The sequence below is a fragment of the Rhinoraja longicauda genome, chromosome 34 (assembly GCF_053455715.1).
Source record: "Rhinoraja longicauda isolate Sanriku21f chromosome 34, sRhiLon1.1, whole genome shotgun sequence".
In the NCBI taxonomy this organism is placed as follows: domain Eukaryota; kingdom Metazoa; phylum Chordata; class Chondrichthyes; order Rajiformes; family Arhynchobatidae; genus Rhinoraja; species Rhinoraja longicauda.
Genome location: NC_135986.1, coordinates 16,449,145 through 16,477,059, shown reverse-complemented (window position 1 = coordinate 16,477,059; position 27,915 = coordinate 16,449,145). Strand labels below are relative to the sequence as shown.

The 27,915-nt window shown below is 47.8% G+C and overlaps 3 non-coding genes across 3 annotated transcripts; 1 reads left to right on the top strand and 2 right to left on the bottom strand.

The window, feature by feature from the left end:
* Window positions 1-15,274: 15,274 nt before the first annotated feature.
* On the bottom strand, window positions 15,275-15,347 carry trnav-aac (transfer RNA valine (anticodon AAC)). Its single transcript has one exon. It is a non-coding gene; the product is annotated as a tRNA-Val (tRNA).
* A 7,377-nt stretch (window positions 15,348-22,724) lies between these two features.
* trnas-aga (transfer RNA serine (anticodon AGA)) lies at window positions 22,725-22,805 on the top strand. Its single transcript has one exon. It is a non-coding gene; the product is annotated as a tRNA-Ser (tRNA).
* Window positions 22,806-27,521: 4,716 nt separating this feature from the next.
* On the bottom strand, window positions 27,522-27,593 carry trnag-ucc (transfer RNA glycine (anticodon UCC)). Its single transcript has one exon. It is a non-coding gene; the product is annotated as a tRNA-Gly (tRNA).
* Window positions 27,594-27,915: the final 322 nt, after the last annotated feature.

Genomic DNA, 27,915 nt, shown 5'->3' with positions numbered 1-27,915 from the left:
CAACCTGTCCAAGTGACCCTGCAACCGCATAGCATCTTCCTCACAGTTCACACTATCTCCCAGCTTTGTATCATCTGAAAATTTGCTAATGGTACTTTTAATCCCTTCATCCAAGTCATAGAGTCATAGAGTCATAGAGTCCTACAGCACAGAATGAGGCCCTTCGGCCCATCGTGTCCGCGCCGCCCGTTACCAAACACAGTCTAATTTTCATCCCATTTTCCCGCATTTGGACCGTAGCCCTGAATGTTGTAGCATTTCAAGTGACCATCCAAATGCCTCTTAAACGTTGTGAGTGTTCCCGCCTCCACCACCACCCCAGGCAGTGAGTTCCAGACTCCAACCACCCTCTGGGTGAAAAAGTTCTTTCTCACATCCCCCCGAAACCTCCCTCCCCTTACCCTGTATCTATGTCCCCTCGTTGTTGAACCTTCCACCAGTGGAAGAAGTTCCCCGCCATCTACCATATCTATGCCCCTCACGATCTTGTACACCTCGATCATGTCCCCTCTCAGCCTTCTCTGCTCCAGGGAAAACAACCCCAGTCTGCTCAGTCTCTCCTCATAGCCGAGGCCCTTCATTCCTGGCAGCATCCTGGTGAATCTCCTCTGCACCCTCTCCAAAGCTATCACATCCTTTCCATAATGTGGTGACCAGAACTGTACACAATACTCCAGCTGCGGCCTCACCAGTGTTCTGTACAATTCCATCATTACCCCCCTACTTTTATATTCGATGCCCCGGCTAATGAAGGCCAGTAACCCATATGCCTTTTTGACCACCCTGTCCACCTGTCCTGCTGCCTTCAAGGACTTGTGTACCTGTACTCCAAGGTCCCTCTGTACCCCTGTCTTCCCTAGGGTCCTTCCATTCATGGTGTACTCCCTCTCCAAGTTATTCCTGCCAAAGTGCATCACCTCGCACTTTTCAGGATTCAATTCCATCTGCCACTGCTCCGCCCATCTGACCATCTCATCTATATCTTCCTGCAGCTTGCAGATCACGTCTTCGCTATTCACCACTGTGGTGTTATTGCAATGTGCCTTTAAGACTACACAGGTTTATTGGTAGGGGGTCATCAGAGTGCGACAGGGAGGAGCCCGGCGGAGCAGATGGCGGTTGAATAAACACTCGCGTTAAAACACAGTCGGACTCACTGTATCTTTTTAAAGAACACAACATGGTGTCAGAAGTCATGTAGGGTGCGTGAAGTGTACTTTGAGTCGAACAACTATCGTTTGGAGCTCGTTGACGGCAAAAGAGAAAGAAGAGTGCGACATGCAAGACGACAACGCACGGAGAGCCCCGGTAGGACCAAATGCTACATTTAGCATCCAGCCTCCGGAGTCCTTCGACTTTTCAAAGCCGCAAGAGTGGGCCAAATGGATACGGAGGTTCGAATGGTTCCGTCTGGCAAGTAACTTGAATGCCAGCTCCGAAGATATTCAAGTTAACACGCTGATTTATTGCATGGGAGATGAGGCGGACGATGTTCTGCGCGGGTTAAACCTGACAGTAGCACAAAGCGGAACGTACATAGGGGTGCGCGATGGCTTCCAACGATTTTTCATAGTAAAGAAAAATATAATCTATGAGCGTGCCAAGTTCAACATGCGCAGGCAGGGAGAACATGAAACAGAGGATGCCTTTGTCACTTCGTTATATGCGCTGGCAGGCTTGTTGTCGGACTGATGGATAAGCGGCTGTCCGAACGTATGCAGCTTGACGCAGAATTGACGCTCGAAGAGGCCGTCAATATGGCGAGGCAGAGTGAGGAGGTGAAACGGCAACAATCTTCTATGCGAGGTGACACCAGGACAGAGACAAGTGATGCTAAATCTGTGGACAGAATGTATAAAGGCAGTAGTAAAGGTGCCAAAAACAAACCTCACCAGGCTTATGGCCACCAACTCAAAACACACAGCGCCCAACACAGCAGGGGGAAAAGTGTACAGTGCCATAAATGTGGCAGCTCTCCGTCCCATCCAAGGCAGGATTGCCCGGCAAAGGATGCGAAATACCATTTATGTGGGAGAAATGGACACTACACGCGTGTGTGTAGATCACCCAAAACCGTGCAGGAAGTTGAAGAGGACGAGGATGTTATGTTCCTAGGCAGCGTCAGAGGCGATGGAAAGCCATGGATGGTAAACATCGACATAAATGATAAAAACGTGTCATTCAAAATTGACACCGGCGCCGATGTTACAGTCCTACCCCACACCGTGTTTAAAGAGATCTATAGAGACAGCGATCCACCTACCCTCCGTAAAGCAACCAAGCCACTGCTGGGACCCGGGAGGAGTCCACTAGGAGTTGTGGGCGTCGCTGGGCTGTTCCTGGTGAAAGGAGAGAAAAGGGTGATGGAGGATGTGCACGTCACACGACACCTGCACACTGCATTGCTGGGGAGGCCTGCTATCGGCAAGCTGGAGCTTGTGGTTCGGCTAGACAGCATCACCATAGAGACACTTAAGACTAGCTATCCGAAGCTATGCAGCGGTCTCGGGGAGGTACGACAGCAGTATGCCATCAAGCTGAAACCAGGGGCCCAACCGTTCTCATTGAAGACACCCAGAAGGATTCCGTTGCCGCTGATGGGTAAAGTCGAGCGAGAACTGTCCCGCATGGAAGGCCTGGGGGTGATCACCAGGGTTGAAGAACCTACTGACTGGTGTTCAGGCATGGTGGTGGTGCCGAAAAAGACAGGAGCCGTACGCATATGCGTCGATCTCACTAACCTCAATGAGTCGGTGTGTCGAGAAAAGTACATCCTGCCATCGGTGGAGGAAACACTGGGATGCTGGCTGGAGCCAGAATATTCAGCAAGTTGGATGCCAACACAGGGTTTTGGCAAATACCCCTGACCGAAAGCACAGCAAAATACACAACATTCATCACACCCTTCGGTCGTTACTACTTCCAGCGGCTGCCCTTCGGCATTGCCTCTGCCCCCGAACACTTTCAAAACAGGATGGTGTCAGAGGTCACGGAGGGACTCGAGGGAATCGTCTGCCACATGGATGATGTACTGGTCTGGGGCCAAACACGAGAGGAGCACGACGCTCGTCTGCATACTGTGCTGGCGAGGATCCAAAAGGCGGGCATTACGCTTTACATTGACAAATGTGACCTGTCGAAGGAAGAGGTGACCTTTCTTGGTCATGTCCTCTCCTCCAGTGGCATTAGTCCTGACCCGAGCAAGACTGAGGCTGTAAGGAAGATGGAGGAGCCGACCAATGTGAGTGAGCTGAGGAGCTTTCTCGGAATGGTTAACCAGCTGGGGAAGTTCATCCCGCAACTAGCAGAGAGAGACAAGGCTCTGCGAGACCTCCTGTCAAAGAGGAACTGCTGGCTGTGGGGCGTCGACCAGGCAAGAGCGTTTCGTGATTTGAAAAATGCACTGGTATCCCCACCGGTACTAGCCATGTACGACACGAACCGTGAATGCAAAGTCTCAGCAGACGCGTCATCTTACGGCCTGGGAAGTGTACTTCTCCAAAAATGGGATGAGGAGTGGAGACCGGTAGCCTACGTGTCGCGATCTCTCACACAGACGGAGCAGAGATACGCGCAGAGTTACGGGCCTGACCTGGGCTTGTGAAAGTTTCCGCAACTTTCTCATCGGTAAACACTTCCAGATGGAGACGGATCATAAGCATCTCCTGAGTCTGCTGGGGTCACAGGCACTGGATGCTCTCCCTCCACGGATTCAGCGTTTCCGGATGCGCCTCATGCGCTATTCTTACTCCATTTCTCATGTGCCAGGAAAGTGTCTGTGGACAGCTGATACGCTGTCGCGTGCTCCTGTGAAAATGGGGGAAACGCCTGACGAAAAGGAGTTGTTTGAGAATACAAACATCTATGTGGACATGATATTGGAGAACCTGCCGGCAAGCACTGCCTACCTGGATGAGTTGAGAGCGGAGCTAAAAAGGGACAGTGTGTGCGCACGCATAATGCAGCTGTGTCAGGAAGGATGGCCAACGAATAGCAACAGTGAACCGGCACTCACGCTGTACTGGGCAGAACAAGCATTGCTCACGGTAAATGACGGACTGTTACTCAAAGGGGACAGATTAGTCATACCCTCAACTATGAGGAACGACGTGCTGACCAGACTACATGAAGGTCACCAGGGAGTGGTAAAGTGTAGAGAGCGTGCACGACGGTCAGTGTGGTGGCCTGGACTAAGTCAGCAGCTGAACGAATTGGTCCTCAACTGCCGGACATGCAGCAAAGAGAGACAGAACCACACAGAGCCGCTGATGCCTTCACAATACCCAGGCCGACCTTGGCAAAAGCTGGGAGCTGACTTGTTCATGCTGGGAAGCAAGAACTACCTGCTGGTAGTGGATTATCCATCGAGATACGTGGAAATCGCTCCACTCAGCACCACCAAGTGGACAGATGTAATCCACCACCTCAAATCAATGTTTGCACGTCACGGCATTCCGGAGACATTGGTCACAGACAATGGGCCTCAGTTTGCCGGAACCGCCTTTGCTGCGTTTGCAAAGTCGTATGGTTTCCGCCATGTCACAAGCAGCCCGAGATATCCTCAGAGTAACGGGGAGGCCGAACGTGCAGTCAAGACAGTGAAGGGTCTCCTGAAGAAAGCGGCGGATCCCTACCTCGCTTTACTTGCATATAGAGCGACCTCACTGCAAAATGGGTACAGCCCAGCCCAACTCCTTATGGGGAGAAGGCTTCGAACTACGGTACCAACACTTCCAGCCCTGCTGAATCCTGCTCTTCCCGACAATGAAGTGGTTGCGTGGAAGGAAAAGGAGAAGAGAATCAGAGATGCACAACGGTACAACCTGCGGCATCGTGCACGGAGTCTCGACAGGCTCTTTCCCGGACAAGAAGTGTGGGTCACGGATCAAGGCGAAGCTGGAGCTGTGATCGGCAGCCACACTGCCCCCCGCTCTTACATCGTGGAGGGACCTCACGGGACGGTCAGGCGAAACCGTCGCCATCTAATTCCCATGAAACCCTTGCCGGACCAGAGTGGGGGTGGTATGAAAGAGCAACTCCCGGGTTGCATTCCAGAGCAGAGCTCAGCAGAACCACCAAAAGAGAACATTCCAGAGCAGAGCTCAGCAGAGCCACCAAAAGAGAACATTCCAGAACTGCCATCCACTCCCAGAACCAGGTTTGGGAGAAGAGTGGTGAGACCAGATAGGTTGAACTATAAGTGGGAAAAAAAGAGAGTTTCTAAAGAAAAATGTTTTTCTAATTTAGTGAAAAGGGTAAAATCCTTTTCACTAAGACAATGTGTTTACATGTACTTATGTTGAATTAATTTAGTTCAGATAGGAACAGACCTTCCAGCTAAAGAGGCAGAATAATCCTCTAAGGTCTGGTGAATCAACCGCAGTCTACCTATTGATTCTAGAAAGGGGAGATGTGGTGTTATTGCAATGTGCCTTTAAGACTACACAGGTCTATTGGTAGGGGTCATCGGAGGGCGACAGGGAGGAGCCCGGCGTAGCAAATGGTGGTTGAATAAACACTCACGTTAAAACACAGTCGGACTCACTGTATCTTTTTAAAGAACACAACAACCACCCCCCCTAACTTTGTGTCATCTGCAAACTTGCTGATCATGCCCTGTACGTTGACATCCAGATCATTAATGTAGATTACAAAGAGTAAGGGACCCAACACCGATCCCTGCGGCACCCCACTGGACACCGGCCTCCAGTCACAGAAGCAACCTTCTACCATCACCCTCTGCCTTCTGTCACTAAGCCAGTTTTTTAAATCCATTTTGCCAAGGTGCCCTGAATCCCATGGGCTCTTACCTTCTTGACTAGTCTCCTGTGTGGGACCTTGTCAAAAGCCTTACTGAAATCCATGTATACCACATCCACTGCACTACCCCCATCTACCTCCTTGGTCACCCCTTCATAAAATTCAATCAAGATAGTCAGACACGAACTTCCATTAACAAAGCCATGTTGACTATTCTTAATTAACCCTCGATCCTCCAAGTAAAGACTGATTCTGTCCCTCAGAATCTTTTCTAGCAGCTTCCCCACCACCGATGTCAGACTCACCGGTCTGTAGTTCCCAGGTTTATCCCTACTGCCCTTTTTAAATAATGGCACCACATTAGCTATCCTCCAGTCCTCCGGTACATCCCCTGTTGCAAGAGAGGCCCTGAAAATTTGTGCCAGAGCCCCCGCAATCTCCTCCCTTGCCTCTCTCAGCATCCTGGGATACATCTCGTCAGGGCCCGGAGACTTATCCACTTTTAGGCCTGCCAGAGCCTCTAGCACCGCCTCCCTGTCAATAACAATATGCTCAAGAACATCACAACCCTCCTGCTCCATTTCTAAGTCCGCATCGCCCTCCTCCCTCGTAAAAACAGATGCAACAAAATCATTTAAAACATCACCTACATCCTCTGGCTCCACACACAGCTTTCCACTATGGTCCCTGATGGCCCCCACTCTTTCCCTCGTTATCCTCTTACCCTTGATATACTTATAGAACACTTTGGGATTTTCTTTTATTTTGCCCGCTAGTGCTATCTCATGGCCCATTTTTGCTCTCCTAATTTCTTTTCTTAAAACCGCCCTACACCTTCTGTATTCCTCTAATGATGCCTGTGCCTTAAGTTCTTTATGCCTTCCAAAAGCCCCCCTTTTTTTCGAATCAATCCTACTATATTGTTCGACATCCAAGGTTCTTTTGAATTGTTTGTCCCACCCTTAAACTTTAGGGGAACATGCTTCATCAGTACTTTTTCAATTATTCCTTTGAATGACTCCCACTGTTCTGATGCGGTCCTCCCCACGAGAAGCTGATCCCAGTCCACCAGGGCCAACTTCTGCCTTATCAGATTAAAATCGGCCTTGCCCCAATTTAGACATTTTCCCTCTGGTCCCTCTTTATCCTTTTCCATTACCACCTTAAATATCACTGAATTGTGATCACTGTCACCAAAATGCTCTGCTACTGATACTTCAGCCACCTGTCCGGCCTCATTTCCCAAGATTAAGTCCAATACCGCCCCCCCCCCCTTGTTGGACTTTCAACATATTGGCTCAAAAAGCCCTCCTGGATGACCCTTAGGAACTCTGCACCCTCTGGGCCCTTGACACTTTGGCTATCCCAATCAATATTCGGGAAGTTGAAATCCCCTACTATTACTACCCTGTTGTTTTCACACCCCCCCGAGATTTGCCTACAAATATGTTCTTCTATTTCCCTCTGACTGTTTGGGGGTCTGTAGTTTACACCCAGTAAGGTGCATGCCCCTTTTCTATTTCTCAATTCCACCCAAATAGCTCATTTGAGGAACCCGCTAATATGTCATCCCTTCTTACAGCAGCAATAGATTCTTTGATTAATACTGCAACACCCCCTCCCCCTTTTCCCTGCTCTCTGTCTCTCCTGAAGATTCTATATCCTGGAATATTGAGCTGCCAGTCCTGCCCTTCCTTCAACCATGTTTCCGTAATGGCAACAATGTCGTACTCCCATGTGTTCAGTAACACCTTCAATTCATCCCCCTTGCTTCCAATACTCCTTGCATTAAAATAAATGCCGTTCAGACTTGCCTTCCCCATTGTGCTGGGGCATTCTTGTTCTGCCTCCCAATCTGACCAGTTTTTTCCTCTATATTTTCCTTCTCCTCACCCCTTATACTAGCTCCATGCTGTATCCCAACGCCAAGTCATTAATGTATATTGTAAATAGCTGCGGTCCCAGTACCGAGCCTTGTGGTACCCCACTAGTTACTGCCTGCCATTCTGAAAGGGACCCATTTATCCCCACTCTTTGCTTTCTGTCTGTCAACCAATTGTTTGTCCATGTCAGTACCCAACCTCCAAATGTGAGGTTATCCACATTGGCTGTAAAAACAAGAAGGCAGATTATTATCTCTATGGTGTTAGATTAGGCGAGGGGGAAGTGCAGCGAGACCTGGGTGTCCTTGTACACCAGTCACTGAGAGTTGGCGTGCAGGTTACAGCAGGCAGTGAAGAAAGCTAATGGCATGTTGGCCGTCAAAACGAGAGGATTTCAGTATAGGAGTAAACAGGTTCTTCTGCAGTTGTATAGGGCCCTGCTAAGACCACATCTAGAATATTGTGCACAGTTTAGGCCTCCTAATTTGAGGAAGGACATCCTTTTGATCGGGGCAGTGCAGCGCAGGGTCACGAGATTGATCCCTGGGATGGCGGGTCTGCCATATGAGAAAATATTGAAAAGAATAGGCTTGTATTCACTGGAGTTTAGAATGATGAGATGGGATCTTATAGAAACATGTAAAGCTAGATGCAGGAAAAATGTTCTCAATGCTGGGCGAGTCCAGAACAAGGGGCCATTGTCTTATAATAAAGGGGAGGCCATTTAAAACTGAGAAGGAACATTTTCACCCAGAGAGTTGTGAATTTGTGGAATTCGCTGCCACAGAGGGCAGTGGAGGCCAAATCACTGGATGGATTTAAGAGAGAGTTACATAGAGCTCTCGGGGCTAGTGTAATCAAGGGATATGGGGAGAAGGCGGGCACGGGTTGTTGATTGAGGACGATCAGCCATGATCACAATGAATGGTGCTGCTGGATCGAATGACCAAATGGCGTTCTCCTGCACCTATTTTCCATGTTTCTATGTGACTTGGAGTGCCTGCGAGCGTTTAGCCCTCGTCAATCCCAATGGGCCCTGTATTTCACCCTGTTTAATTTCACCTTGTCCTACCGTCCTGGGTCCAAGAATGTCAAGCCCGAATCTCACTCCCGCCAGTTCAGTCCCGATCAGGAAAACCAGTACCACGAACCCATCTGCCTCTCACCTGCCTGGTGGGCTCCATCACCTGGGAAACACAGCGTCATCACTCCGAACCTGGTTCTGAAGCCCAAATAAGTCATTTCTCCCGTTCCCCTCCCGCATCGAAGTACTCCATTGGGCCCATTCCTCTAATCTCGCCTGTCTTCCTGGCGTCGGCGCATCCTCTACCTACTGCGCCAGCCGTTCTGGTGGGCCACCTTGGAGGCCGACAACCGGTCTTTCAGCTCCGCCTGCACTGGTTTCCCTCAAGACACCGTCTCTGACATGAGTCCGCAGTTCACCTCACAATTTTGGAAGGCTTTCTGCTCCCTGGTTGGAACCTCCGCCAGCCACTCATTTGAGTTCCATGCACAATCTAATGGTCAGTCGGAGAGAGCCAACCAGGACTTGGAGACCAACCTACGTTGCCCCGTGTCCGCCAACCATACCACGGTCTATCAAATTGGTGTGGATCGAACATGCCCACAAATTTCTGCCCAGTTCTGCCATCGGTCTGTCTCCATTCCACGGCTCCCTTGGTTATCAGCCACCTCTGTTCCGTGTAGCATTAGCCAACCTGTCTGCCAGGATGTTGGTACCTCTCCAGTTAAGATGCAGCCCGTCCCTTTTCTACATGTCACCGCTGCCCCAGAAGAGATCTCATTGTCCAGAAATCTAAATCCCTGTCCCCTGCACCAACTTCTCAGCCACACATTCATCTCCACTTTCTTCCTGTTCTTACCCTCAATACCTCGAGTTATTGGAAGCAAACCAGAGATAAATATCCTGCAGGTCCTGCTTTTCATCCTTTTACCTAATTCGCTAAACTCGTGTTGAAGAGTCTCCTTCCCCTTCCTACCCTTTTCACTTGCGCCAACATGCACAACAACTTCCGGCAGCTCCCTCCTCTCTTATGGATGTCGTGCAGCCGCTCTGTGACGTTCTGGGCACAGGCACCAGGAAGGCAGCGCATCATCCTGGCGTCACGACAGCTGCCACAGGATCTCTTGTCCGAACCTCTAATTATCGAGTCAACCATCACCTTGGCTCTGCTTGACGTCGCTCTTCCCTGTTGAGCCTCAGTGCTAGGGTTGGAGTCACAGCGATGACAGTTCCCAAGAGGTTGGACATGGTTTGAAGCGGTACTGGCACCTGGGTCTCCTGCCCTCCACGTTTAACTATGGAAGACACAAACAGTCTCCCAGATGTTCTGGTGGCCACAGATCCTAGGGTGACGTAGGAACGGAAGAAAATTCGCATTAGGCAGGAAATGGTGTTGGGTAGAGTGGTGGGACAGAAGGCTGATATATCCCCAGGGCCTGATGGTCTGCATCCCAGGGTGCTTAAAGAGGTGGCTCTGGAAAGCATGCACGCATTGCTGATCAATGTTCTCTAGATTCAGGATCAGTTCCTGTGGATTGGCGGGTAGCTCATGCTATCCCAATTTTAAGACAGGAGGGAGAGAGAAGACAGGAAATTATAGACCAGTTCGTCTGACATCGGTTGTCGGGTAGATGCTGGAGTCAATTTTAAAAGAAGAAATTGCGGAACATTTGGAAAGCTGTAACAGGATCGTTCCGAGTCAGCATGTATTTACGACGGGGAAATCATGTTTGATTAATCTTCTGGATTTTTTTGAGGATGTAAGCAGGAAAATGGACAGGGGAGAGCCAGTGGATGTAGTGTACCTGGACTTTCAGAACGCCTTCGACAAAGTCCCACATAGGATATCAGTGGGCAAAATTAGAGCACATGGTATTGGGGATAGGGTACTGAAATGCACAGAAAATTGGTTGGCAGGCAGGAAACAAAGAGTAGTGCTAAATGGGACCCTATCAGAAAGGCAGCCAGTGACGAGTGGGCTACCGGAAGGATCGGTGCATGGGCCGCAGCTATTTACAATATACATCAATGACTTGGATGAAGGGATTAAAAGTAACATTAGCATATTTGCAATGACACAATGCTGGGTCGCAGGGTGAACAGTGAGGAAGGTGCTATGACGCTGCAAGTGACTTGTCCAGGTTGTGTGAGTGGGCAGATGCATGGCCGATGAAGTTTAATGTCGATAAATGTGAGGTTATCCACTTTGGTAGTAAGAACAGGAAGGCAGATTATTATCTGAATGGTGTCAAGTTAGGAAAAGGGGACGTACAACGAGATCTGGGTGTCCGACTTCAACAGTCACTGAAAGAAAGCATGCAGGTGCAGCAGGCAGTGTAGAATGCTAGTGGAATTTTGGCCTTCATAAAAAGAGGAGTTGAGTATAGGAGCAAAGAGGTCGTTCTGCAGTTGTACGGGATCCTAGTAAGACCACACCTGGAGTAGTGTGTACAGTTCTGGTCTCCAAACTTGCTGTTGAGGAAGAGCAGCGTAGGTTCACGAGGTTAATTCCCGGAATGGCTGGACTCTCATCCGTTGAAAGAATGGAGCGACTGGGCTTGTATACTCTGGAATTTAGAAGGATGAGAGGGGATCTTATTGAAACATATAAGATTATTAAGGGATTGGACACGCTAGAGGCAGGAAACATGTTGCCCATGTTGAGGGAGTCCCGAAGCAGGGGCCAGAGTTTGAGAATAAGCGATAGGCCATTTAGAAAGGAGATGTGGAAAAACGTTTTCACTCAGAGAGATGCGAAGCTGTGGAAGTCTCTGCCTCAGAAGGCAGTGGAGGCCAATTCTCTGGATGCTTTCAATAGAGAGTTAGATATAGCTCTTAATGATAGCGTAGTCAAGGGATATGGGGTGAAGTAGTAACGGGGTACTGATTGTGGATGATCAGCAATGATTACAGTGAATGGCGATGCTGGCTCGAAGGGCCGAATGGCCTACTCCTGCACCTATTGCCTATTGTCTATTGTCTATTGAATTAGTAGCCCATCGCCTAAACCGCTCGGCCACCTCGTCCGTTCTTAAGATTCGGGACCACTTTTACAAACTACATTGTCTTACTCTCGTGTTCCATGTTTTCAATTCGATATGTTCCATTTTACTTCCATTTACGTTCTAGGTCACCTCTACTTGATTTCTAAACCTTTGGCATCCCGAACATTTTTTGATCTATTTTCGCAAATTATACCCTACTGTTATACCTCGCTGCTTGGTGAGGAAATATCTAAGCAGGAATGTTTATTAATCTCCACATGACAGCGGCATCTTCGGAATTACCCTTCTTTTATCGAACGATTATTGGAAGCAGAATGAAGATCAACGTAACATGGGATACAGCGATGGTGCGGAATGCGTGCAGCGCAATAGCCGAAAAAAAGGCAGGGAGGTCTGGCGGTTGTGGACGGATCAACACCTGCGTTTAGTTGAATAAACGTTTGGTTCATAGAAACATAGAAAATAGGTGCAGGAGTAGGCCATTCGGCCCTTCGAGCCTGCACCGCCATTCAATATGATCATGGCTGATCATCCAACTCAGTATCCCGTTCCTGCCTTCTCTCCATCCCTTTAGCCACAAGGGCCACATCTAACTCTATCTTAAATATAGCCAATGAACTGGCCTCAACTACCTTCTGTTGCAGAGAATTCCACAGATTCACCACTCTCTGTGTGAAAAAAAACATTCTCATCTCGGTCCTAAAAGACTTTCCCCTTATCCTTAAACTGTGACCCCTTGTTCTGGACTTCCCCAACATCGGGAACAATCTTTCCGCATCCAGCCTGTCCAACCCCTTAAGAATTTTGTAAGTTTCTATAAGATCCCCCCTCAATCTTCTAAATTCCAGCGAGTACAAGCCGAGTCCATCCAGTCTTTCGTCATATGAAAGTCCTGCCATCCCAGGAATCAATCTGGTGAACGTTCTCTGTACTCCCTCTTTGGCAAGAATGTACGCAATACTCCAGGTGTGGTTTCAACAATGCCCTGTATAACTGCAGTAGAACCTCCCTGCTCCTATACTCAAATCCTTTTGCTATGAATGCTAACATAACATTCGCCTTCTTCACTGCCTGCTGCACCTGCATGCCTACTTTCAATGACTGGTGTACCACGACACCCAGGTCTTGTTGCATCTCCCCTTTTCCTAATCGGCCACCATTCAGATAATAGTCTGTGTTCCTGTTCTTGCCATCAAAGTGGATAACCTCACATTGATCCACATTATACTGCATCTGCAATGCATTTGCCCACTCACCTAACCTATCCAAGTCACCTTGCAGCCTCCTAGCATCCTCCTCACAGCTAACACTGCCCCCCAGCTTTGTGCCATCCGCAAACCTGGAGATGTTGCATTCAATTCCCTCGTACAAATCATTAATATATATTGTAAATAGCTGGGGTCCCAGCACTGAGCCTTGCGGTGCCCCACTAGTCACTGCATGCCATTCTGAATAGGACCCGTATATTGCTACACTTTGCTTCCGGTCTGCCAGCCGGTTCTCTATCCACATCAATTCTGAACCCACAATACCGCGCGCTTTAAGTTTGCATACTAGTCTCTTATGTGGGACCTTGTCGAAAGCCTTCTGGAAGTCCAGATATAACATATCCACTGGTTCTCCCTTATCCACTCTACTAGTTACATCTTCGAAAAATTCTATGATTCGTCAGACATGATTTACCTTTCATAAATCCATTGCGACTTTGTCCAATGATTTCACCACTTGCGAAATGTGCTGCTATCCCATCTTTAATAACTGACTCTAGCATTTTCCCCGCTACCGATGTTAGACTAACTGGTCTGTAATTCCCCGTTTTCTCTCTCCTCTCCCTTTAGCTACCCTCCAATCCTCAGGAACTACTCCAGAATCTAACGAGGTTTGAAAAATTATCACTAATGCATCCACTATTTCTGGGGCTACCTCCTTAAGCACTCTGCGTAGCAGCCTATCCCGCCCTGGGGATTTATCGGCCTTTAATCCATTCAAATTACCTAACACCACTTCCCGACTAACCTGGATTTCACTCAGTTCCTCCATCTCATTTGACCCCCGCATCCCTGCTATTTCCGGTGGATTATTTATGTCTTCCTTAGTGAAAACGGAACCAAAGTAGTTATTCAATTGGTCTGCCATGCCCTTGTTCCCCATGATCAATTCGCCTGTTTCTGACTGCAAGGAACCCTCATTTGTTTTAACTAATCTTTTTCTTTTCACATATCTATAAAACCTTTTGCAGTCAGTTTTTATGTTGCATGCCAGTTTTCTTTCATAATCTATTTTCCCTTTCCTAATTAAGCCCTTTGTAGTCCTCTGCTGGACTCTGAATTTCTCCCAGTCCTCTGGTAGGCTGCCTTTTCTTGCTAATTTGTATGCTTCATCTTTTGTTTTGATACTATCCCTATTTTCCCTTGTTAGCCACGGATGCACTACCTTCCCTGATTTATTCTTTTGCCAAACTGGGATGAACAATTGTTGTAGTTCATCCATGCGGTCTTTCAATGCCTTCCATTGCATATCCACTGTCAACCCTTTAAGAATCAATTGCCAGTCTATCTTGGCCAATTCACGTTTCATACCCTCAAAGTTAACTTTCTGTAAGTTCAGAACCGTTGTTTCTGAATTAACTATGTCACTCTCCATCCTAATGAAGAACTCAACCATATTATGGTCACTCTTGCCCAAGGGGCCACGCACATCAAGACTGCTAACTAACCCTTCCTCATTACTCAATACCCAGTCTAGAATAGCCTGCTCTCTCGTTGGTTCTGTTCCTGTTACATAACATCAGGTCAACAAAACGAAAACTTTGGAATGCTTCTGCCTTTGTTTTTGAACCAGGGACATTTCGTGTGTTTGGCGAACGTGATAATCACTACACCGCAGAAACCCTCATGCACGGACAGATTTCAACATGGCCATATACATTTCAGTTTGCAATTTTGCTGATAATCACAGGACACTGACGACTCCATCGTCTAAACGTATGCACGTTCTCTGCACAAATGAGCACTGACCTTGCAGAGACATTCCTGTAACGTTAACACCGCAAAGGAATTATATGGGAAAATAAACCGGCTCCAACTGAAGCAAGCCCTGCGGTTTCAATTATACGCACTCTGCGTGTGGCCTCGCGCATTCCCTTCTGCCCGAGAGACAGGAAACTCGATATTCAGATCTGAAAGACAGGAGCGAAACAGTCATCGAGAAATTAACAAATGCTAATGATAACTACATTGGAGAGAAGGGAAATCAGGCTGCTTTTCGTGTACTGTGAGCAATTTTGGGCATGATGTCTCAGGAAGGATGTTGTGCCTTCCAGGTCAATGTCCGTGGTTCTCCTCGCTGCATCTTTTTCACGTTCTCCTTACTTCTATTCAATCCGGTCCCAACGTTAATGAAAGGCCAACAGAGGATAACCACATGATTGCAGTGCGTGTAGGTGCAGCTACAGCAGAGGAAGCATTGTACTCTTCGAAGTATAGAGTGAATCATAGAATGAGAAGGGAACAGAAAAATTATGTTGTGGGGCTTGTGCAGAGGTTGTTTGTTGTTTTCTTACTGTTATTTCACTTCAGGTCAACACAACGAAAAACTTGAAATGTTTCTGCCTGGTTTCGAACCAGGGACCTTTCGCGTGTTAGGCGAACGTGATAACCACTGCACTACAGAAACCGCGTACGTAAGAACTGCAGATGTTGGTTTAAATCGAAGGCAGACACAAAATGCTGGAGTAACTCGGCGGGTCAGGCAGCATCTCTGGAGAGAAGGAATACGTGACATTTCGGGTCGAGACTCCTCTTAAGACTCACTGCCTTGACCCGAAATGTCACCCATTCCGTCTCTCTAGAGATGCTGCCTGTCCCACTGAGTTGCTCCAGTATTTTATGTATACCGACACTACAGAAACCTTCGGCAAGAGATGCACGGGCAGGTTCGAACACACCATACACATTTAACTTTGCAAGTTCGCTGTTCGTCACAAGACACTGACGACCCCAACGCCTCCAATTACGCACGTTCTCACACAACTGAACACTGAACTCGCTGAGCCTTTCCTGTAACGTTAACACCGCAAAGTAATTCTGTGGGAAAAAGAAGCGACTCCCACTGAAGCAAGCCCACCGGTTTTAACTGCACGCAAATATTTCGCACTCTGCGTGTGGCCTCGCGCATTCCGTTCTGCCTGTGAGATGCGGAAATCGTTCCTCAGATCTGAAAGACAGGGGAGAAACAGTCAAAGAGATAAATTAACATCTGTTAATGATAACTACATTGGAGGGAAGGAAACGAAGAGGGAACATTCCGACCAGGAGTGCAAGCTTACCAATGAGACCAGGCGATTAACTCAGATACAGAGATAACATAATGACGATAGTTGTATTTCTTACCCTGTGCCAGATACCGAACTGACCATGGAAGGGGGAGTCCCGCAACCCATCCCATGCTCGTCCCCCAGTAGAATAGAGACCGGGATGACGTTCCCGGTGACAACAATGGACGAAACTGGCGAGGAACGACCCTGGTAGGAGAAGAGAGGTACCTGGGATCTGGCCTCCTGCGTTGTTTACCAAGCTCGCCTGCGGGAGGCTCCCCGGGAAGAAGGCTGGGGATTTATAAGGCGTTGTTCAGGCCACTTTTCGTGTACTGTGAGCAATTTTGGGCATGATGTCTGAGGAAGAATGTGCTGTCTCCAGAAAGGGCCCCGAAGAGGTTTACATGAATGATCCCAGCAATGAGATGGTTAACATGTCAGGAGCATATGATGGCACTGGGCCTGCAGTCAATGTCAAAAACTCCTTTCGGATGAGGATGAATGTCTTTAGTCAGTGGGTGGTAAAACTGTGGGCTTGATTGCCACAGAAGCCGGTGGAGGACATGTCAATGGATATCTTTAAGACAGGTTCTTGATTAGTACGGGTGTCAGGTTTATGGGGAGAAGGCAGAACGTGGTTAGGGGGAGAGACTGATCATACATGATTGAATGGCAGAGTAGACCTGATCGACCGAATGGCCTAATTCTGATCGTGTCATTTGACTTGATATAGTGTGTCCACGAGGTGACAAGACAGTGACCACAAAATCCAGCCGATCCACCGAACCACTGCACACGATTGTGTGTAAATAAAGCACAGAATTTAACGATCAATGTCACTCCATGTGCCACACCTCTTTTCAGGATAGCTTTCCACAGCTCTGAGGCAGTCGGGCTGTCATTCGACTCCAGATACATCTACCACAAGAATAACGAACAGTTATCGGAGTCGATGCTGTTCGGCAGGTGAGAAATAAGGATATCGCGAGAACGACTTAAACTGAATTCATGGAATTGTGTTCTCGAGATCAATTTGCAAGAACACTGTACTATGCTGATGTACCCCGATTTTACATGTGGGACAATAGGAAATGGCAAAGAAGGAAGTTTGGGAAGATAGTGGAAGATCTTCCAGGTATTTTTGAAGCCATCGTTCCTGGACGAGTGTATACCGTTTCTCCAAGATGTGGTGACCTCTTCTACTTGAGACTGATTCTCAATCACGTAAAAGGGCCAGTGTCATTCGATTCAATGAGGATACAATGCGGACATATTCATCCTTCCCTCAAAGACGTCTGCATAGTATGAATGAATAAATGAATGAACGAATGAATGAATGAATGAATAAGTGTAATGGCCAAGTATGTGCGTATACAAGGAATGTGCCTTGCTGTGCCGCTCACAAATGACAACACAAACGTACAGTTAACAATTAAGAATAAAGCATAAACACATCAAAACAATAAGGATACAACATTATGGTCTAAACACATGGGTGAAAATAAACCAGAGCAAAAAAAGAAACTACAGACTTTGGTTATTGACTAGAACTACCACTCATGGGGAAAAAAATATGCCTGGCTGTGGTTGCTTTGACAGTCCGGTGTCGTCTTCTAGAGGGAGGTGCTGCAAGAGTTTGTGGCCAGGGTGAGAGCGGTCAGAGATGATCTTGCCGCTCGTTTCCTGGCCCTTGCAGTGTACAATCCGTCAATGGAGGGAAGATTGAGCCAACAAACTTCTCAGCTTGGCGAACGATCCGTTGTAGCCTCCGGATGTCGTGCTTGGTGGCTGAGCCAAACCAGACCATGATGGAGAAGATGAGGACGAACTCAATGATAGCAGTATAGAATTGGACTATCATTGCCTGTGGCAAATTATGTTTCCTCAATTGCCGCAGGAAGTACATCTTCTTTTGGGCCTTTTTGACTGTTGGGTAGATGATGGACCCCCATTTAAGGTCGCTCGAGATGATGGTTCCAATGAACGCAAATGACTCCACAGATGTGACTGTAGAAAGAAGTTTGTTGCAAACTGAAGACCATTGGCAACAGACGATGGAAGGTGATGAGAGGACAAGACTCCCCGGTGCAACAAGAGATTTGTTTGTTGTTTTGCTGAGTAGTGCTGAGATCAACACTCCTCGACAATTATGGGATCGCTTCAAGAATTCAATGTCTGAAGATTACCTTCATAGAGAACAGAGAACAATTGGTGCACCAAATATCATGATTGATGAGAGACATCATGATCAGGTTCTGTTGTATATTCAAGACAAGCTTGCGAATTACAACAAGATACTGGGATACTTTCATTTGCCACCACCAAGACATGGAAGGATGGACCTTGATGATGACAATCCAGAATTGCTGCGTGAATTGCAGTACAATAGAACTGAAAAACAACCATTTGTTGAAGGGAAGGAGCCTCTGCTGAATGCTGAACAAAGAGCAATGTATGATGATGTGTGCGACTGCTTAGAAAGGAATGTTCCTTCAATGTTTTGTATTGATTCACCAGCAGGAACGGGCAAGACATTTCTCACCAATTTCATCATCTTCAAAGTTCTAGGCCAAGGTTGCTGTAGCATAGACAATAGACAATAGACAATATGTGCAGCAGCAGACCATTCGGCCCCTCGAGACAGCACCACCATTCAATGTGATTATGGCTGATCACTCTCAATCAGCACCCCGTTCCCGCCCTCTCCCCACACCGCCCGACTCCGCTGTCCCTAACAGCTCCATCAAGCTCTCTCTTGAATGCATTCATAGAATTGGGCTCCACTGCCTTCTGAGGACTTACAACTCTCTGACTGAAAAGGTTTTCCTCATGTCAGTTCTAAATGACGTACCCCTTATTTTTAAACTGTGGCCCCTGGTTCTGGACTCCCCCAACATTGGGAACATATTTCCTGCCTCTAACGTGTCCAACCCCATAATAATCTTATATGTTTCGATAAGATACTCTCTCATCCTTCTAAATTCCAGTGTGTACAATCCGAGCCGCTCCAGTCTTTCAACATAGTACCGTCCCGCCATTCAATATTATCATGGCTGATCATCCACAATCAGTACCCCGTTCCTGATTTTTCCTCATATCTCTTGATTCCATTAGCCCTAAGAGCTAAATCTAACTCGTGCTTGAAAGAAGAACTAAAGCCTAAGTTGAAAACTTCAGCAAGGAAAGACGAAACTCCAGTGAAGGTGAAAGTGTCCATGCACCTGCTCTGATTTAATTCCCCGAGCATTCAAGCCCGTTATCAGTGTTGTGCAGCCAGTGTACAAGAAATGGGAAAAACATTTACGCTTATACCGAAAGGTCAGTACCACTCACTTGTTACATCTCCACAGGTTCGACAACAATTAAGCAAGGTGTGAAAAGCTAACATCCTACCCTGGTTACATTTGAGCAGCTGGGAAGCCCGGCGAACTAATACCATGAAGGAAAATACTTTTTAAAGTAAAGAAATATGTTTTCTTCTGGCATAGCAGCTACTTTGATGCCTGGTGGAAGAACTGCACATTCTCGATTCAAGATACCCGTCGAAGTGAACGATAACACAGTGTGCAACATTGAGAAGAACTTCAACACCGCAGATTTGATCAGGAGAGTGAGATTGATTGTTTGGGATGATTTCCCGATGATTAGCAGGGAGAGCTTTGAAGTGGGGGACAGCACTCTTCGAGATCTTTGCGAAAAGAACGATGAGCCTTTTGGCGGCATTTTTACCATTTGTTGTGGCGATTTTCGACAACTTCCTGTTGTGAAAAGGGGAAATGATGCTGATGTTGAAAAATCCTGCTTCAAGAAATCCTACTTTCATCAAGTTTCAATTGACGAGTAATATGCCATTGAGAGACGGAAAAGACATCAATTCTCAATTTTTCTTGAAATTCAGAGAAGACAGGATTTCAAAAAATGATGACGATGAAATTGAAATCCCAGAAGACATGGTTTTATCAGCAAGATCACTGGAGGATTGCATTGATTTTATACATCCCGCCTTCTATAATCCTGCCGATTATTTCTCTGACAATTGTATCTTGGTTCCGCTCAATTCTAGATAAATCAGACGCTTCCCTGGAACCATGAAGGAATACTTTTCTTTCAATGCTGCGACTGAGGGAACCGATGCTACTCACTTCCCGACAGAATTCCTCGATTCAGTCGAGATCTCTGGTTTATCACCACACAAATTTGAGTTGCAAAAAGGATCCCCAATCATTTTAATGAGAAACTTGGAACTCCCAAGTCTACGCAACGGAACGAGGATGATCGTGGAACAGCTACACGAGAATCTGGTCGTTGCAAAAATCAACATTCAAAAGTGACATTGTTATGATTCCCAGGATAACGCTCACTTTGACAAAAGGCGAAGACATTCGGCTTAAGCTGAGACAATTCACAATTCAGTTAAGGTTTGCTATGACGATCCATAACGCCGTGGATAATGTGCTCATATACCTCGACAGATCATAACTGACCAGGCACCTCCGTACACTAGCAATACCCTGCACACAAGGGACAATTTACAATTATTCCCGAAGTTAATTAAGCTGCAAACCTCGAGGTCTTGTTCGGAGTGAGGGGGAAACCCGAGGTCCTGGAGAATAACCACGCACTCCTCTGACGATTCCACCGGAACATGTAAGTGTCACTTCAGCTGATGTTCTTCCGGATGGGTGCTTCATGAAGTGGGGTTACTGTCGAACCCGGCGCGCACCGTCGCCGCCCAGTACTCCAGGTCAAGTGTAGGAAAAATACTACAGATGCTGGTCCAAATCGAAGGTAGACACAAAATGCTGGAGTAACTCAGCGTGTCAGGCAGCATCTCAGGAGAGAAGGAATGGGTGATATTTCGGGTTAGACCCTTCTTCAGAATGATGTCAGGGGAGGGGCGGGACAAAGATAGAATGTAGACGGAGACAGGAAAACTAGTACGAGAACTGGGAAGGGGCAGGGCATAGAAAGGGGAAGTAGGGACGACCTGAAATGGGAGAAGTCAATTTTCAAACGGCTGGGGTGTAAACTGCCCAAGCGCAATATGAGGTGCTGTTCCTCCAATTTGTTCTGGGCCTCACTCTGATAATGGAGGAGGCCCAGGACACAAAGGTCAGATTGGGAATGGAAGGTGGAGTTGAAGTGCTGAGCCACCGGGAGATTAGGTTGGTTGAGACGGACTGAGCGGAGGTGTTTAGCGAAACCATCGTCGGGCCTGCGCTTGGTCTCGCCGTTGTAGAGATGTTGTCATCTGGAGCAGCGGATAAAATAGATGAGGTTGGAGAACGTCCAGGTGAACCTCTGCCTCACCGGGAAAGACTGTTTGGGTCCTTGGATGGAGTCGAGCGGGGAGGTAAAGGGACAAGTGTACTACGACTCTATTCACCTGACTGAGAAGGGCAAAGGAAGATGAGTCGCGGACAGTCAGTCAGGGAACCACATTACTCTGTTGCTGCCAGTTTCCACAGCCCCGCTTCTGCCCTCGCAGTCTGTGCGTGTCTCTCTTTCCCTCTGTGTGTGTTGGTGTGTAAGTGCCTGTATGTAAGTGTTTGTGTGTAATATATATATATATGTGTGTGTGTGTGTGTGTGTGCGCGCGCGTGTGTGTGTGTGTGTGTGTGTGTGTGTGTGCGTGCGTGTGTGTGTGTGTGTGTGTGTGTGTGTGTGTGTGTGTGTGTGTGTGTGTGTGTGTGTGTGTGTGTGTGTGTGGGTGTGTGTGTGTGTGTGTTTATCGATCTATATTTCTTTTCACTCGTTTATCCTCTCTCATTATTTCCACCTCTCTCCCCATTTATCATCTCTGGTTACATTTTCCTGCAGAATGGGTGATTATGCGGTGTCTGTGAGTCAGGGAGTATTTCAGTGACCGGCTGGTCAGTTGAATGCGGAACACAAAGATGAGCCGTCAGACACTGCCCCAGTGGGTTTCAGACGCAGCATTGTGAGTGAAGAAATGCGTGGGGATCAGATATAACAGTATAACATACAGGGAATACTCCGCAAGCCGTGCAGCGCTCGTGGGAAGAGAGGTGGGGTGTCCGGTTAATCCCATTAGGCAACAGACGGAACATCAGTCCCGCTAACCGGGACCAGTCTGTTCTGGGTGAGGAGCGGGTACTGGAGGAAGAAAACCCGCCGGCCGCAACGGCTGCAGTCCACACCGATGTGGCTGCCTGAGAATCGATCGACCTTTGATGCGTCGAAGCAAGCTACTCACATCGATCAGAAAGGAGGAAGCAAATCAAACTGGCCCGCTCGCTCAGCCCGGGGCGCCCAGCGGATGTCTCCATCGCCACCAATGACTGGGCTCCGGGTGAGAACCCGAGAGCCCACATTCAGTCCCCAATCGCCGCTCCCCATCACATGGTGAGTAGCGGTCCTGGAGTCATCTTGTCCAACGGCAGTAAACCACACCTCCACTGTTGATTCTCACATTCATAGATTGAGAGTAACATGTAAAGTCTGTACTGCTGGGGTGTCGGGGTGAGTAAACTGTCCCGCTCTGAGTGAGAGTCCATCCGTGCAATTGCCCGCATGAAGTTTAGGGTGAAATAACATCGATCTGAACTTAAACTCTGTTTCTCTCTCCGCAGGTGCTGCCTGACCTCGTGACATTTAAATTTACTTTTGAGGAACAGTCCTGTTTATCTCACTCCAGTGTCATCCCTGTCTTTCCTGGGTTAATAATCGCCTTACGTAAAAAGTTGCCTTCTTGGAAAATTATTGTTGCGACCGCAGTAGTCGTGGCCGAGTGGTTAAGGCGATGGACTAGAAATCCATTGGGGTCTCCCGCGCAGGTTCGAATCCTGTCGACTACGGGTGCAGTACGTCTGCCCGCAATTACCGACGTGTTTGGGCAGCTTTTGATGCACTGTTGATTGTCTGTGTTTGACTCCAAATGTCACTCATTCCTTCTCCAAGTGATGCCGCCACTCTCGCTGAGTTCCTCCAGCATTTTGAATCGATCCTAATTTCTTTCCTGCGGTTCCGATCGGTCCACGCTGCTTCACCTTTCCTCGCAGGGCAAACCTGGCGAACCTTTGCTGCGCTCCCCGCGCTCACGGGTACTGGATTTCTCAGGTAGCGACCCGACCTGTGCACACGAGAGATTGAATATTGGAACCCACGTGGTCAAAGGGAAGTGGAAGCAGAATCTATGACTATTTTGCGGGCAGAAGTACCTAAAAGACTATACTGCATGGAGCGAAAGGTCATCGTGTTGTTTGGAATGCAATGTGGAGGGTGTAATTAGATCATATAGTTTTGTTTCGTTGTTTATTGACAAATGTACCGAGGCAGAGTGAAAAGTTTTTGTTGCGTGCTGACATGTCAAGGAAAAGACGCGATTGCAATGGGTCAATGGTTCGGTGGTTTCTTTATTGTCACGTAGCAGGCCCAACTAAATACATTTCTTACAGACCAACCAGCAAGACTCTCCCCCGTACGTAAGCACAATCGCTCCACGGTCAGTAAAGAATGTACAGAACAGCCCTCTATGCCCATATGAATGAGCCGCCTTTTTGGCGCCGTAATTCCCAGCTGCAGCTAGTTGCAAAGAACCTTCACAGCCGTCGCCTCCATTTTGGTCGACCCGCGAATCGATATCCAACCCCTTTCCAATTCCCTACCATGTGGCGAGCAGAGTCCGGATTTGGCGGACTTTCATATCGAAGGGAGTCGGGACTCTGGTTAGGATACAGCTGTCCCATTGAGTCCCGCCCGGCATCCCTTTCTTCCCCAGTGTTGAACAAGAGGCCTAAACAGTGGAATGATTTCCAACAGATACAAAATTATGAAGTAACTTAATGGACCTGGCAGTATCCCGGAAGAATATGGAGAGGCAACGTTTTGCTCCGAACCCTTCTTCAGACTGATTGTACTGGGACGGGAAAGAAAGCTGGGAGAAAGGAGGAGCAGGACAGAACACGGACGGTAATGGGTGAACACAGGCGAGGGGGTTGTTTGATAGGCAGGTTGTTGGACAAGGCCCAGAAATAATGAGATTGATGTGAGCCCGCAACGACAAGAGTTGCGAATTGTTAAGCTTGGGGATAGACAATTGTCGAATTGTGTATAAAGTATATTATAAACGGTACAAGTTGAGAGCGAAGGGGGGGGGGGGGGCAGTGCGGTCAGTCAGGTTTCATGGAGGGATGAGGAGAGCGGGGGTGGGGGACTTGGATGAAAAAAGGGCTGTTCTTGGGGGAGAAAAGAGAGGAGGAGGACGCTGTTGCAGGTTAGTTACCTAAAATTGCAATTTTTCTAATTGATTGCGCCATGATGGTTGAGCTGCGGGGCTTAATACCGCCCGGTGCAACTCGGCTGCGGGACTTAACACCGCCCGGTGCAGCTCGGCTGCGGGGCTTAACACCGCCCGGTGCAACTCGGCTGCGGGACTTAACACCGCCCGGTGCGGCTCGGCTGCGGGACTTTTCACCGCTGGTGCGGCTCGGCTGCGGGACTTAACACCGCCCGGTGCGGCTCGGCTGCGGGATTTTTCACCGCTGGTGCGGCTGCGGGACTTAGCTGCGCAAAGCTTGGTCGCGGGCCTTTCATCGCCCGGTTCGGCCGCGAGACGTTTCAGCGCCCGGTGCGGGGACTGTGCGGGTCGGTCGGGGACGAGCTGTCTGTCCGTGGGCGTGGGGAAGAGAGGGGAAGTTTTGTTGCCTCCATCACAGTGAGGGGTGTTTGGAGTCACTGTGATGGACGTTTGTGTTGGGGTTATGTGTCTTGTGTTCTTTTTTTTCTCTATGACTGCTATGTAGTTTCGTTCGGTACTTCGGTACCGAACGACAAATAAAGCTCTGTTATACTGTTATACTGTTATACAAGCGAAATATGAGATGGTGTTCCTGCATTTTGCTTATGACCTCACTTTGACCTTTGAGGAGGCCCAGGAGACAAAGTTCAGTAAAGTCATGCGGACATTAGTTGAAAAACGTTAGCGACCGGGAGACCCAGTGGGCCTTGGCGGACCGAGCACAGGTGTTCTGCAAAGTAGTCGACCTGTCCTTGCTTGTTCTTGCCCATGTACAGAAGCCCAAATCGGCAATAGCGGATGCACTACACGCAGTTAGAAAAGGTGCAAGTGAACATATATGTCATCTGGAAGGACAGCTGTGGTCCCGGGATTGAGTGGAGGAAGAATATATCAACCGGTGCTACTTCTCCTACGATTGCAGGGCAAAGTACCCGGAGAGTGTGCGGTTTGTTGAGGAGGAATGTGTAACCAAGGCGTTGCGGAGGGAGTTTTAATTGTGGGGAGATTGAAAGTGGTGGAGATCTGATGTTGTGCTTCGATTTGTTTCTGGGTTTTTAATCTTTCTGGTTTGCGTGTGAACCGATCTGATGATAGGTTACCGACCCCAGCAGGTGACTCTCATCCTCACTCGATGCTGCCCGACCGATTAGTCTTTCCACTGTGTTCTGCTCTCTTTCAGACTGACTCGCAGTGTTGTGTTCGATGCAAAGATTCACTGCTTCCGCCGTTGCCCCGAACCTTTAAAATAACATCAACGGCATTTAATTCCAAAACACAGACCTATTCATGTATATAAATATACAGATCAGTGGTGTACACAACTCCGTTCGTGTTATTTCTTCCCGTTCTTCTCACTCGCGTCCACTTCCCCGACCAACTCCCATTGATCAGTTTCAATAAGGGAATGAGAGACTCCTGTACAGAAAGGATATCCAGAATTTACCGGGGAGAATTGGGACAGTGGGCTAAGTTTTGCATGCCAGAGCATTCGTGTTGCATGCCAGAGCAAATCGAAGGCCGAATCGGCCTGCCCCCGCTATTTTCTGTCTTTTTCCGTCGATGTTTCGTTCATAACTGGAGCGACACTGGATCGAATTTACCTCTCGAGATGCTCGCGACATTGGGAATGTAGCTCTGCGGCAGAGCGCATGCTCTGCATGTATGAGGCCCCGGGTTCAATCCCCGGCATCTCCACACCGTTTTAAAAATTGACGGAAACTTTTCTAAGACGTCCGGTCGAAGGACTGACCAGATTCTGACGGTAAAATGTAAACACGGTGATGGACCGAGTCCCAGGGTGCAGGGAAAGTGATCGTTCACGAGCGTTTAATTGTCACATGTTCCAAACACCGTGCAATGAAATTCTTACTTGCTGCAGCATAAAGGGTCTGCAAAGACAGTACATGTTTTACTCATCGGCAATACGATGAAAAAATCTTGAAAATTACAACAAAAAAATAAGATTTCAAAAGATCAAATTCATTAGCGATGGTTTTGATGAGTATCACTTGTACCAAGGTGCAGTGGAAAGCTTTTTTTGCGTGCTATCCAATCAAATGAAAAACAGAAAATGATAAAGAGTACCACATTTAATACACGGTATCACAAAATGCTGGAGTAACTCAGCAGGTCAGGCAGCATCTAGGAGAGAGGGAATGGGTGACGTTTCGGGTCGAGATCCTTCTTCAGTCTGAAGAAGGGTCTCGACCCGAAACATCACCAATTCCCTCTCCCCTAGATGCTGCCGGACCTGCCGTGTTATTCCAGCATTTTGTGATACCTTCGATTTGTACCAGCATCTGCAGTTATGTTGCTATACATTTAATACATGGGACAGTCTGATAAAGTCCGATTAACGTTAACGCAAAGGTCTCCAATGAGGTCGATGGGATGTCGGGGCCACGCTCCAGCTCGTGAGAGAATAGTTCACTTGTCTGATAACTGCGAGGAAAGCAAGTTAGTTCGCAGCTTCGTTTAGTTTGTATTTGTAGTTGCGGGTGATAAATCACCTCCAATATCCCACGTTTAACATTATACTTTGTTCGTTGTAAGGGTCTGGGAACCTCGAAAAAGTACACAGTGGGAGAAGCAAGCACAGGAATAATAGGCTTATGTGAGGGGCATTGCGAATGTGAACAATGACACGGTGGGAGCAGTGAGCACAGGGTTAATAGCCTGGATGTCGGAATCTGGAAAACGCGCACAGGGTCATGGAAGGAATAGGGGAGTGGTGATAATAACGCGATACGGCAGAAATTACGAAAGGAAGGAAGACAGGAAATAGAATGTAGGAAGGGAGACATAATAAAAGTAACAGGGACAGAAAAGATACTGCAAAGCGAGAATCTGGAGCAAATTTTAATCTACTGGTGGAATTTAGCGGACCGTGCAACGTTTGGGAGGAGAATCAAAGTACGTTTCGAAATAAAATTATCGAAAGGAAATGTGTTAGGAATGAAATATGAGCTACCAAACGAGTCGATATGATGTAAGATAAAGGACATGAAATGACAAAATAAAACAATGGAAGGCGCGACGTTCACAATAGAACAACACGATGTCCTTTTTTTACATGTTACCCATTAGTAGAGTGGCGCAGCTGGAGCGTGCTGGGCCCATACCCCAGAGGTTGATAGATTGAAACTATCCTTTGCTGTTTGCCTCATTATTTATTTTCCATCCGCGCATTTCCAACGGAATCCAAATTTATTTCAGATTCGCAACAAAGCCGGCAAAAATGGTAAAATGGTTAAATAAGTAAAATTGTTCAAATTGCGATGGCCGGGAATTGAACCCGGCTCAACTGCTTGGAAGGCAGCTATGCTCTCCACTATACCACCATCGCTATAGAATGCCAGCGGAGATTTGGATGCTGAATGATCTGCAATGTCGTGTGGCTTTGCGACTTCATCAGCCCCTTGCTTCCTGACGGATCGTTTCTCATTCCGCTGCAGTTCCAGTTGCATGCAGTTCATGGCCCCATCCTCCTACAGATCGGAGTTACACAACACCCAATGTTTCTTCACCCGGGGTACGAACTGAAGTAACAGTGAACACCTGCAACAGTCGATGATCAACGAATCGTTTCGTGCAACTCACACCAGCCACTAGGACATCTATCTATCTCTCTATCTATCTATCTATCCGTCTGTCTGTCTGTCTATCTA